A 13,176-nucleotide genomic window follows, 5' to 3' on the forward strand; every position below is an offset into this window, starting at 1 on the left:
TGTAAAGCCTAAAGAATAAAGCAAACCTTTTATTAAAAACCCTCAAATTAAAGCTGAAAGTCTGCACTTCAATCCCATCTTGATTGATTTAAAATCACTGTGACACTATCCGGAGGCAAAACTACAAAAACTGTGCCATTGTCCAAAAATCCGTGGACCTAACTGTTATCAAATAAGTGTCTTTATTCTGCTTTTATATCTTTGGATTGCACTGACAACTGACAGTCTTCCCCTGTTGTTTTCATTTTTATCTGTGGCCATTTTTGTAACTGTTCACAACTATTTCTTTTAGATTGTCTTTAATATTATCCGTAACTATTTCTATAATTTCTTGATAGAGGCTGCGGAATCCTTGCCTATGAAGTTATGGGAAAATATAAATATTAATTTTTCTCAAATCAAATGTAACTGTTCAGTTACATGTATTGGCAATGAAAATGTTATTTATTATATCAGCTGTCTCAGAATGAAGAATAAGTAAATCAATAGGAGCTCTACATTCAGAAACTGAGGGGCCAGGAGGAATATACTGGGAGAGGGGAGGGGTCTTCATCTAAAATGATCACTCACTAAACCTACTAAAAACTAGTATTTTTTCACATGACAAACACACAAGTCATAAATGCCTGACAAGCATTAAATGAGCAGTGAGCTCATTTAAGAAGCTCATTTGTAGAATTTTATATAAAAATAATGTCTGCCAAAGCAGAGTCACTGATGAATGTGACTCTGCTTTGGCAATGTAAAATTTGGATGATTTGCATAATGCATCTGTTAATTAACATTGTTTCAAAAGGTTAATTCAAAAGATTTACCACAAGTCATTCAGTCATTTATTAATGTCATGATGGAACAGTACTGGAAGGTGAGTAACTGAATGTTGGTTTGTAGAGTAATATACCAAAGTATTGAAAATGTTACAAAGGAAAGGGTAGAAGTTAGAGCACTGACTCACCAGCTGGACACAGTAGTGGGGTATAGAGAGTGATAGTTAGAGAGAGTATAAATGTCAGTGGCTTGTGTTCCCACTGTGTCCATGGCCTGTGGCCCCCTTTGACCTTTCCAGCAGGGCGTTACACTGTAGTACTCCGTTCATCCCCAGTCTGTTTAAAGCAAAGCCAGGGAGTCCGTTCAATATGGTGCGAACAAACTCCTGACTCACTCTCTGTAACCTCTGACGTCACACTCACGCATGAACATTCAGCAAGCTGATTGATTTCAGTCACTGGGGATGTCTTGAGATCTTTCATTTAAAAGTAAAAGTAGCAATACTGCAGTTTTAAAATATTAAATTAGCGGTAATGCTTTGAAAGATTGAACTATCCCCGGGATCCTGGGTGGAGGGGTCTCAATCAGGATCGTCATCCTGGAGAGCTCCCCTACATGAATAGAAAGGTTTGATCAAGGGATAAAGGTGATCACTCACCCAAAGGGAAACACAAGCAAATTTCTCCCCACAACATAAGAACCACTGGATCCCTTTAGTGTAAGGACTTTTGCTCTATACCACACATGCATGACTTTGCATGACTGAACACAACTGTATTTTCTTTGTAATGAGTGGCTTATGCATTGCAACCTTACTTCAATATCTATTCCTATGTCATTTTTGACAGATTTTTCTGCTGTTGCGGTCTGTTCACACCCTGCACTGACACTCAGTAATCTGAGGAAGACTTGCTCTTTTCTTTTACTTTACATGCCAGACTAACACATAAGCATCACCATCTTCAAACATGAGCTGTCTGTCACAGTTTTTCACTCTGTTTCTTGAAGTCTCTCTGATCAAAACCCTCGTCACTTCAATCAGAGTTTTTATTAAAATGGTAGCCATTTGAGCAGTAGTTGTGACTGAAGCTCCTGCTATCTATGTCCCAACAATAAACCCTCTTTCAAGTGAAAGAGTAAGTCTTTTTCTCTTGCCATCCTAATGCGAAATCCAAATCAAATCAGCCTGCTCAGCATTTTTATGCTTGGCACAGGGCATAATTGCACTTTAACTGCTTAGTTGTACCATGGAGGGCATCTGCGGAAGCTACTACAATCATTCTGGTTCTCCACTCAATTACAAAGCTGTTTTCTTTAATTTGTCACATCTGTATCTGGTGATTGCTAATTTGCATGAAATTTACTTTGCAAGTAAAAGGAAAACAGTTATTGTTCCTAAAACTTAACACAAGTAACACAGACACACACCAACTCGATCCTTATCCTCTTTGCCCACAGGACTACAGTATACTGCAGTATGCCAGTGCAGATTATTCAGCAGAGGAAGGCTTAGTGTGGGCTGGATTGTGTGTAGCTACTCTTGTGATATTAGGTGGGTTAATTGTTATTTCTATAAATGTTATGTAAGCTAATAAGATGACTTGGTATTCCAGGGAACAACAAATCATTCAAAGCAGCACAATGGGTTTTGGTGAAGAGATTGTATGTTCTGCTTTAGTTTGACTGTGCTTCCTTAAGGTGACTTCTTCCAATATTTGTGGAATACAACATTTGGGGTATCACTTAGATTTGTGATAGGGGGATTTTTTTTTTTTTTTTTTTACAGCAACTAGTTTGATTTCTTATGCTAGCAGTGAGGTGATACAGTGCTGCATAAAAGTCTTGAGAAATCCCTCATTTCTTTATATTTTATTAAGATAATGGGAAATGGGTGCAGCAATATATTGAAACGTGCAAACCTACATGAAACACAGTACACAAGGCAAGTCAGCATTTGTACAGTTCTAATGAACTTGAAAGTCAATATTTAGTGTGACCATTTTTATTCAACACAGCCTGAACACTTTTAGGCAGCTTTCTTCTAATTTCTTTAAGCAGTCTTCAGGAATAGTTCTCCAGGCTTCTTGAAGGACATTCAAAGCTCTTCTTCAGATGTTTGGCGGCTTTTTGTTCTGTTCTCTGTCAGGATGATCTGACATCGCTTTGATAATGTTGAGGATGGGGCTCTGGGGAGCTCAGTCCATGACTGATGAGGTTCCATTGTGTGTTTTTTCTATCCAGGCATGCTTTTACTGCATTGGCAGTGTGTTTGGGATTATTGTGATGCTGAAAAATGAAGCCGTTGCCAATCATATAATTTCCAGATGGATCAAAATATGACTGTACTTTTCTGCTTTTTTAATTCCAGCAGTTCTGATAAGATCTCCAACACCACTGGCTGAAATTCAGCCCCAAACTATAACAGAGCTTCACAGATGACTGCAGACACTCACTGTTGTACCTTTCTCGTGACCTTCTCCATACATAGTGATGATTTAAACCAAATATTTCTCATTTGGATTCATCTCTCCATAAGACCTGTTGCCAAACTGATTTTCAATTCAGTAATTTGGCATACCTCAGCATGTTTGCCTTCCTCACGAATGGCTTCTGGACAGCCGCCCTTCCACTGGGGCCATTTCTGATGAGGTTTCAGCGAACAGTAGATGGATCAACTGATGGGCCAGATGCTGTCAGGTGTCAGGTCTTTGTTGGATGATTTCCTGTTTCTTAAGGACATTACATTCAGATACTGTTCATCTGCTGAAAATAAGTAAAAGCTTCCAATGTCCAAAGAAAAACTTGGAAACACCTCCAGAAAGCCTGGAGAACTATTGCTGAAGACCACTTTAATAAAGTCTGGCCCTTTGGAAGCAAAATATAAAGAAATGAGGGTTGACTCAAGACTTTGGCACTTTGGTGTAGCGTAGACATAGTACTCGATTCTCTTGCAAACTAATATAAGGATGTAACAGTAGGACTTTGCTAATGACCAGTGACCAAGATTAATGAGTGTGAGGTTATAAACGAGGCTGGTATCATACTACTACTACTGCTACCTGCATTTCTTGTCTTGTATTGTATCTTGCATCTCTGATGCAATTGCTCATTATTACATATTTTACTTTTAAGGTTTTGGGAGACACAGTCCAGTTCTTTGCTCAATGTGTGTGTTAGTCATGGCAAGCAAAATCAATTTCCAATTACATGGTACAGCCAAACAACCCATCTGGACTCTGAGCTGGCTTATAAATCAGCTCCATCCCCAACCAACAGTGAATGAGCTGCTTGATTTGCTGCTCACCTATACTTAACATCACCCAAGGTTATATTTGTGGAGGAGTCAGTGCAGGTGTTATAAGGATCAGTCCCAAAAGATCATTCTTTGGGACAGGCAGTGAGGTGTAGGGTGATTAATGCTCCAGTATTGTGCAGCTGGGTTAGTCATCTTCTCCTGATTGTAGGTGTTAGCCTGATTCAAGCTGAGTGTGGCTGATAAGGTAATCAGGCTGGTGCTGTAACAGGGGTGCTGGTGACAGTGTTGTGTAATATAAATGGGATTTATCAAAAACTAAGTTCTAACAGTCCAAATATGGCCAAACTTACACAGATCTGTACACCTTGTTATATGTACTCAGATATCAGAGAATTGCAGGTAGTTAATTTAAGGGGACAGGGGAGTTCTAAAAAGAGATTTCATTTACTAGAACAGACCGTGCAGTGCAGCAGAGGTCAGTGTCATTTGTGCATCAAGGAAAACAAGTTTAGTGCTCATATTTTGATTTTCAATGAATAGTAATGCAGCACAGAAGCAAATGTGGGATAATAAACCTCAAGGACTGAAAATGAAAATAAAGGTGATAATAGTGCTTGTCCATTTGTGTGTATGTGGCCATAAGGTTTGCACATAAAAGTGATGGATTTCATTATAGGACTGTTGCACATGCTCATTTATCTCTGACTCTCAAAGAGCTGAAGCACACTGACCTCAGTTCAAAGGTCAGGATGGGGTGAGCAAGTTATTTCAAAATCAAAACAGTCAGAATCAAAAAAAAAAAGAGAAATAATGTCATATTTCTTTTACATTTTCCACATTACACACTACATAATTGACTTAGACACGCCCCAGATTACATTTTTCTAGTATATCTCCCATGTCACAGAGTCACAGTATATTTTAGCTGTTGGACATGTGACCTACATGGAATTGGTGCAGCTGACACACATAGAGTCTTCATGTCTGTATTTGCAGGTGACTAATTATCCCTTGAATCTTATTTTGCTATTAAAAACAGACAACAAATGAATAACTGATGCAATCTAGTCTCAGTTTGACCCACTTCTGCCTCATTGGCTCAGTGCAGTTTAGCTTTTTGCAAATTCTTTTCTTGACATTCATCAGGAAAGCCATCATCTTCATGGGCGCTTTCTGACCGGGAGGGATGGGCGCTTCACTTTTAGTAACAGCGGCTGAACATCCCTGAGCCAGGAGCGTTTGTCAGCTTGGCTGCATCGCAGCAGTAGATTTGAGTTCTAATTTCTGAGGAACTCACAATAGTAGAGTGTTTCTGGGCCACTGCTGGCAAGAATGATCTGTGGTTGAATAAATGTTCTCATGGCAACCTTTGGTAGAGCTGTAGGTATGTTTTCAGTCGCGTTTGTCTGTCTGTGTGTCTGTTAACTTGAAGAATTATGAATGTATTTTGGTAACATTTTCTGGAGTTGTTGGTGGTTGTACAAGGAGTAATTGATTGTGAGATAGGGACAATATTCACATATTTGAGGATTACTCAGACAATTATGAGCAGATTTCGATGAAAGTTTCCAGAGTTATTGAGGGTGGGACAAGGAACAATTGTTTAAATTTGATGGTAAATAATCCCAGTACAGGATTTTGTAAAATGATTCTTTACCATTGTGAGATAGGGACAATAATCGCATATTTACATCTAATCTTATGAGGATGAGTCAGAATCCTCTAAAAAGAATTAGGGTGCAATACGACCATAAGTTCTGTCATATAACAGACTTTGTTCATGATCTAATGATCCTGAATGCTGAAAATTATTTATGATTGAGGATGACAACACCAATGACAACTTTGGGTAGTATCTATTCTTCAATAGATTGGCACATAGAAAATTGAGTGCACTCCTAGTTTTTATGTATGTATTTTGTATTTTACTGGGGAAGATTTCATCTGAAAGCCTTCCAACAGTTTAAGACTACACTGCGAGTGGTGTTACACTGAGAGTGGTGTTATAAGCCTGTAAACCCTGTGAATAAAAAACCAGTTAAAATGTCAGTGTGTTTGGTTTGGTGGGTAGTAGTCCTATGCATGCAGGCACATGGGATAATGGCTATGAAACATTAGGCTTTTAAATTACAGAAATGATTAACAGAGCGAGGCACTCTGAAATATCACAATAATGTCAATGAGTTAATCAAGAGGAGGGGTTTATGGGGTGGGGGGATTGTGCTTTGAGGGCCACTGGGCTTCTTTGTACAGTTCCCTGTTGATGTTACTGTAAACACTAACAAGATTGGAGCGCTGTGTGAAATGCCCTGTAACAAAATTCTCCTTTCAGTCCTTGAGCATTTCATGACGTATGTGTTAAATGTATCTCTAACAGGACAATACAGCTCCAAAGATTCAGCATTATCCGTAATAAGTCATCATATCAGAAATCACCAAGAAGAAATTTTGTCTGCTTTCTGAAAATTGTTGAAGCATTTAGTTCCTTAAATATTTGGAGAATGGCACAGTTCTATAGTTTTGCCTCTGTACACCACCACTGTGAATTTTTAATCAAACAGTCAACATCTGATTAAAGTGCAGACTTTCAGCTTCAATTCAAGGGGGTTTATAAATATTTTACATGAACTATCTAGAAATTACCGCCATTTTTATATATGCACCACATTTTCAGTCTCAGAAGTAATTGGACATAGAATGACGAGCTGGTTAGTGGTCAGCTGACATAACAAATGAAGCAGATAAATGATCCGGAGCTGCTTTAAAATTTTGAAGAGTATGAAGCATGGATGTAGCTTTCAGGCTGGTCAAATAAAGCCAAAACAGAAGTGCCTAAAAACATGCATTCTATATGAAGACCACCAGATGGCGATAGCTGTAGTTGCAAAGTACATGGGAAAATGGCTTTCTGACTTGACCTCTGAAAACACTTTTCTGTTGAGTTTATGTTCTCAGTCACTTGTTTTGGGTCATATTGTTTTGTAAATCTTGGTCTCACCATGTTTCAAAATCGAGGATTACAATGGCTAACGAGCTGTCAGTCATAAGTCATCAGCCAATGAGCATGCAGTTTCACAGTCAGACCCACCCTTCTTCCTCACATCTTTTATGTATATATATATATATATATATATATATAGATATATAGGTATATAGATATAGATATAGATATATATCTATCTATAGATAGATAGATAGATAGATAGATAGATAGATAGATAGATAGATAGATAGATAGATAGATAGATGGTTTACTCATGAAAATTATGTTGCATGAGAAGCCATTGTTGGATATATCCAACATTGGTTTCTCGTGCAACATAATTAGGGACCATTTTCATGAGTAAACCATCGTAAGTGATATCCATCCATTCATCCATTCTCTTCCACTTATCCTGTTCAGGGTTGGGGGGGGGGGGGGGGGGGGGGGGTGTCTTACCATCCCAGCTGTCATAGGGTGAAAGGCAGGGCTGTAAGAGATATAAGATAAGAAATGTTCAGTAAGTCTTATGTAAAACATAAGCATTTAATTTGCTATTGGAATGAATTTGAAGTGGGATTTTTTTTAAATTTCTTTTAAATATAAGCTCACATGAGAATAACTTTAACATTCATATGGTGTCCTGAAGAAGCCCTGAGCTCATGTTGCCTCACTGTAACAACTGGAAGAAATGAGCGATTTAAATAAAACATAACTCCTTCTGTTGTGCCCCAAGGAATTTTGATCTCATTAACATTGCATCACTTAAATGTCACGCTGTACCAACAATTTAATTTTGCACATAATGTTTCACCAACAGCAACCAGTAAAAAACAGTCTAATGAGTAGAAGCAAGGTCACGGGGAGGGTGAGTTTCTGCAGAAACAGTAAGGCCTGATTAACACAGTCAGTATGTTGATGAAGAAACCCACCTTTTTGGGAGGTTTTCATACAGTCATCATCCAAAATGCCCACACAATGTCAGTTTTTATTTTTACATTATAAAAAGTAAAGTATTAAAAAGTACTGTTCAAAAAGTTTAGGTTGGATTTTTCAAAAATCTTTTGGTAATGTGGTTATCCTTTTGATTTATATTCAAAAAACTGATTCAGTCACCACTGCATATTTATCGTACAGATCTTCCAAAATCCTGCTGCTTTTGTTTGAACCGCACAAACATTCAGGTTCACAACAACAGAGGAAGGTTTTACCAAAGCAAAACATAAGCCCTCAGCAAATGACAGCCTCTCCCTGGTGAAAGACTGCGGTCTAAGCTGCCTGAGCTCCTGTGCAGCCCAGGAGATATAGTACAGAAACAATCAATAGCACTGAGCAAGCATCAGAGTTTTTATTATCTGCGAGGCCCTGACTCGATCCCCCACCATAGTGACTAATCTAATTGGAGCCGACACAGACTCCCCCAGCTGTGTGGTGCTGCCAAAGCATAAGAGAAGACAGAGATGTCAGGAAGATCTTCATAAATCAATAGTCAGTCACAGACAATTTTATTTACTCCTATCCATTCAGACATCCACTACGTCCATCTAAAAACAGTCTTGTTAGCCTGCTCTACTCACAAGTCATCACCTCAGTTATAACAGTTAAAACCATTGTTTCTATTTTCTCCTTCTCATACTATAGTAAGCCTTGTCAATTGTCTGTATCTGTTCTGCTATTGCACTAGACTGAGACACTATGTGGAAAGAATGCCATTGGGGATATCATGCCCACAGACTGTTCACAAAGCTCAGCAACAGGCTCCCATTTAGACGCGTGACTCAGTGGGGGAATTTCAGGTTGATGATGTTTTTGGACTGAAGTTGGAATACCTATCCGGAACATTCACTCAGGAAAACTCTGGTGACTGTTACTCCAAGCGGTCAAAGACTGGAGTAGATGTTATGATTGAAGCACTTTACTCACATAACCCTCCTCGTGAAAAAAACGAGAAGCTCTTGTATTGAGCAGACAGTGTTAATTACTCAAGCATCAATTATTCATCCGCTCAACGATTCTGTGAAATATAAATGCTCTCAGTCAATAGTTGCAAACACTTGAGAAGACTGTGGACTCCCTATGGGGGGGATTCCAGTGCCAGTGATAGTTTGAATCTTTTATGCCAGACCACAAAATGACACTAGAGTTAAAACTTCTGCTGGCACGTTGAATCAGCACCCTTGACTGCATGCCACTGACTACATTATCTTGATTATTCATTGAAAATACTGAATAATTCAGGGGTGACAGGGTGGCACGGTGGACGAGCAGGCGCCCATGTATGCCACGTGTCTCTGGTGAAGGCGGCCCAAGTTTGTGTCTCACCTGTGACCCTTTTTGCATGCCTTTCCCAATATCTCTCTCAACTTTCCTGTCTCTCTTCACTGTGAACTATCTAAGGCCAAAAAATATCTTAAAAAAAAAAAAAGAAAATAATAATAATAATAATTCTGAAAGGTATGAGTGCAAGTGTTAAATAATCTAAACTAGATTTTCAACCTGTTGTTATTTTTTTAAATGTTCAGTATGCTTTTTGTCTGTCTCTCTTTCCAATATAAAACAACGATAGGATCCATAGACATTACACAAGCAAAAGTGTATAAAAGAAAATAGTCATTAAACGGAACAAAATATTTCATTTTATCAGTTCTTATGTGAGGAGCCTAACCGAGAAAACAAACAAACTTTTGACTAACACTGAAATAGGACACTTTGAGTGATTTTCCAGAACGTGCGTGTTCTCTTTGAGTTGAGTGCATATTTGGGGATTTGAAAAAATCATCACTGATTCAAGTTCAAATACTAAAATTAACCATCAGTAGTAGCAGGTATTTAAAGAGCAGATCCTCCGTTTTTATCCGCTAGATCAGGGGGTCTTGAATCTACACTTCCGGAGCTGTATGCAGCTCAGTGGGGCTTTAAAAAAAAAAAAACTAGATGAATATGTAACATGGTGAAAAACAATGGTCTTTTTTTTTGGGGGGGGGGGGGGGGGGGGGGGGGGGGTACATATTTTTGTTCATCATTTCATTAGCGCATGGAACGATTTTTGTTTTCAGCAGGCTGATCTGCGGATGAACTTTAGTGACTGGCTTATTATTGTTACTACTATTGTTAGGCTGCTATGTCTAATTTATTATCAAAGGCTGCTTTTAATTTTATTCATTTGCACAAACATGAACAGGACTCAAACTGGCCTTAATCAGGCTAATAGATACTTTTCTTGTTCATTTCTGTTGCTAATGAATAAAATAAACAGTTTTATTAGTTCAACAATTTCATAGATTCAATGCTATTATTGTGATAAAATGCAACTACATCCTTCTGCAGATATGTGAAGATTTTAATTATGTAACCTCATTAGTAATGCTGACAGGCTCATTTATACTAAATAGGCTGTGCTACCTTCATTATAAGGTTTAAATATGTTTTGTGTATTTTATGGATCTAACAGATTTTTTTTTTTTTTAAGTTGGTCTGTTTTTTTCAAATATTGCTCAAAATGGCTCCCATGATAGAAAAGGTTGCCAATTACTGAAATACAGCAAGAGATATGAATGTGTCACAGTTTTGCATATTAACACAGAAAAAGCAGTGGAAGAAGTTAACACCAGATTGTGGCCACATTTTTCACTCATTTATGTTTTAGCAGACTTTAATACTGGAATCTGACTGTACAACACTGAGCTCCTGGACAGTCTGAGGTGCAACCTGGCAGTGTTGAACCTACTCTCATCTGTGAAAAGCACAGGGTACCAGTGGTGGACCTGCCAATTCTGGCATTCTATGGCAAAAGCCAGTTGGACTACATGGTGCTGGGCAGTGAGCACAGGGCCTGCTAGAGGACGTCAGGCCCTCAGGCCACCTTCATGAAGTCTGTTTCTGATTGTTTGGTCAGTGACATTCACACCAGTGGCCTGCTGGAGGTCATTTTATAGGGTCTGTCAGTGCTTATCCTGTTCTTCCTTGCAAGAAGGAGCAGATTCCGGTCCTGCTGATGGGTTAAGGAACTTCTAAAGCCCTGTCCAGCTCTCCTAGAGTAACTGCCTGTCTCCTGGAATCTCCTTCATGTTCTTGAGACTGTGCTGGGAGACACAGCAAACCTTCTGGCAATGGCAGGCATTGATGTGCCATCCTGGAGGAGTTTTTTTCTGAGCTGTGTACAAGAGGCATGTCCATAGGGGTTCATGGGGTGGCACCGGCCCCTCCTGAATCAGATATATTCTACATTGTATTCATTTCTGATCAAATATTCAGATTCCCTTTGACTTTCTTGCATCGCTGTTGGTTCACCTGTTCCACCTCATTTAAAAAAAATTAAAATATTGAAATGCACCTGGAATACATTCAGTATATATTCCATTGTAAACTAAGAGGCGCAAACAGACAGCAACAACTGAAGATGAAAATAGATCACAAAGATAAGACATCAATTTTTATACCTGTGAGTGAAACCTCATAATCTGAAATTAATCATGATTTTGAGTATTTGAAGCTGAAAAATCATAAAACCGTGTAATTTTAATTATTATATTTGAACATGCAGGAAATGTAAACACATAGGTGAGACAGTAAAAACAAAATGGAAATGTTTTTGATCATTAGAAACATGATGAAATCCAAAGTAACAGAATAAAGAGTTTGTTTGTTTTGACTGTTATTATCCATAGATTTACAGAGTTTTCACTAAAACAGCTTTCCCGACTACTCTCCAAGTGGGAGTTGTATATGCTCAGTACTGTGCAAAAATCTTGAGCCACCTAATTTCTTTGCATTTTGCTAGGAAAATGGGAAAGAGGTCCAACAATTCATTGAAACATGTACAAACATATATGGAAACACAGTACATAAGGCCCAAATAAAGTTTGTACAGTTCTAATGAGTTTGAACATCAATATTTGATATGACCACCTTTATGCTTCAACACAGCCTGAACTTTCTTAGGCAGCTTTCTTCTGATTTCGTTAAGTAGTCTTCAGGAATAGTTCTCCAAGCCCTTCTTTGGATGTTTGTCTGCCTTTTGTGTCATTCTTTGTCGACATGATCCCACACTGCTTCAATAATGTTGCGCTCTGGGGCAGTGTATTTGCGATCATGAAGCACAAATGAAGCCGTTGCCAATCAGGTGCTTCCCAAACTGTATTGCGTGAATATCAATATCGTCACAATTAAACTGGTCTAAATTTTTTCATGATATTAAAGTGTCATATCATGATTTCATTGCTATAGCAATGCCATGCCTTTACGTTTCCTAGTGTGCACGTGGATGAGAAAACATAGTCTAACATTATATATGCTCAACAAAGTGTGTGTGTGTGTGTGTGTGGGTGTGTGTAGAATTGTGTTATTTCTTAGGTCCCAGGCTTTTCTCTCTTCTGCAATCAAACATAATCAGAATCCTGTCACTTACCTCCTCTACTGTCTCTTGTATTGAGGTATATGTACGCCATCTTGTGGCGCAAAATCTTAAGTACATTTAGTAAATTAATTTCTTCCGTCTGGCTCCATCAAGTCCACGAGAGACTGAATTAGACTAATATTAGTTCATTTCTGTTAATTAAATTAAATAAGTGTTTATGCATTACTATAAAGACAGACCTGAGATTAAGGCACAAACCACACTGATTCGTAATGAAGAGGACTGCCAGTTTAAATGATACAGCCAACTGGAACAAACTTTCATGTCAAAAAGGTGGAAAAAAAAAGAAAAACAGTGAACAAACTAATCAGAATCGTTACTTAATGGGACAAATATCAAGCTGAATGCTTAATTAGCTCAGTGTATTAACATCCCTTTTTAATGTTGTTGAGTATTGTATTAAATGTACAACAATATATTAATGTACGTATTAATAAGACATGTTTTAAAATTTAATAAATTTAAATTACATCACATTTAAATGGACTGATGAGCAAATCAACGATGATGCCATAATTATCATACAACACCGTGTAATGGCTTTGTCCAAAGGTAATATTAACTCAGGCAGAGGTGGAGCCGGAAAATTGTCCTTGGACCAAAGGTTAAAAAGCAGGGTATAAGTCATCGTTACTGATTGGTTTACGTGTACTGTTTTCAGAACTCTTGTTTCCTTCATTTTCACAGGTCTGTCTAATCGCTAAAAGCCTCAGTTACATTTCCCACCATTTGTTCATTTACAAATGAGTGTTCTTG

Source organism: Archocentrus centrarchus, chromosome 10 (genome assembly GCF_007364275.1).
Source record: "Archocentrus centrarchus isolate MPI-CPG fArcCen1 chromosome 10, fArcCen1, whole genome shotgun sequence".
In the NCBI taxonomy this organism is placed as follows: domain Eukaryota; kingdom Metazoa; phylum Chordata; class Actinopteri; order Cichliformes; family Cichlidae; genus Archocentrus; species Archocentrus centrarchus.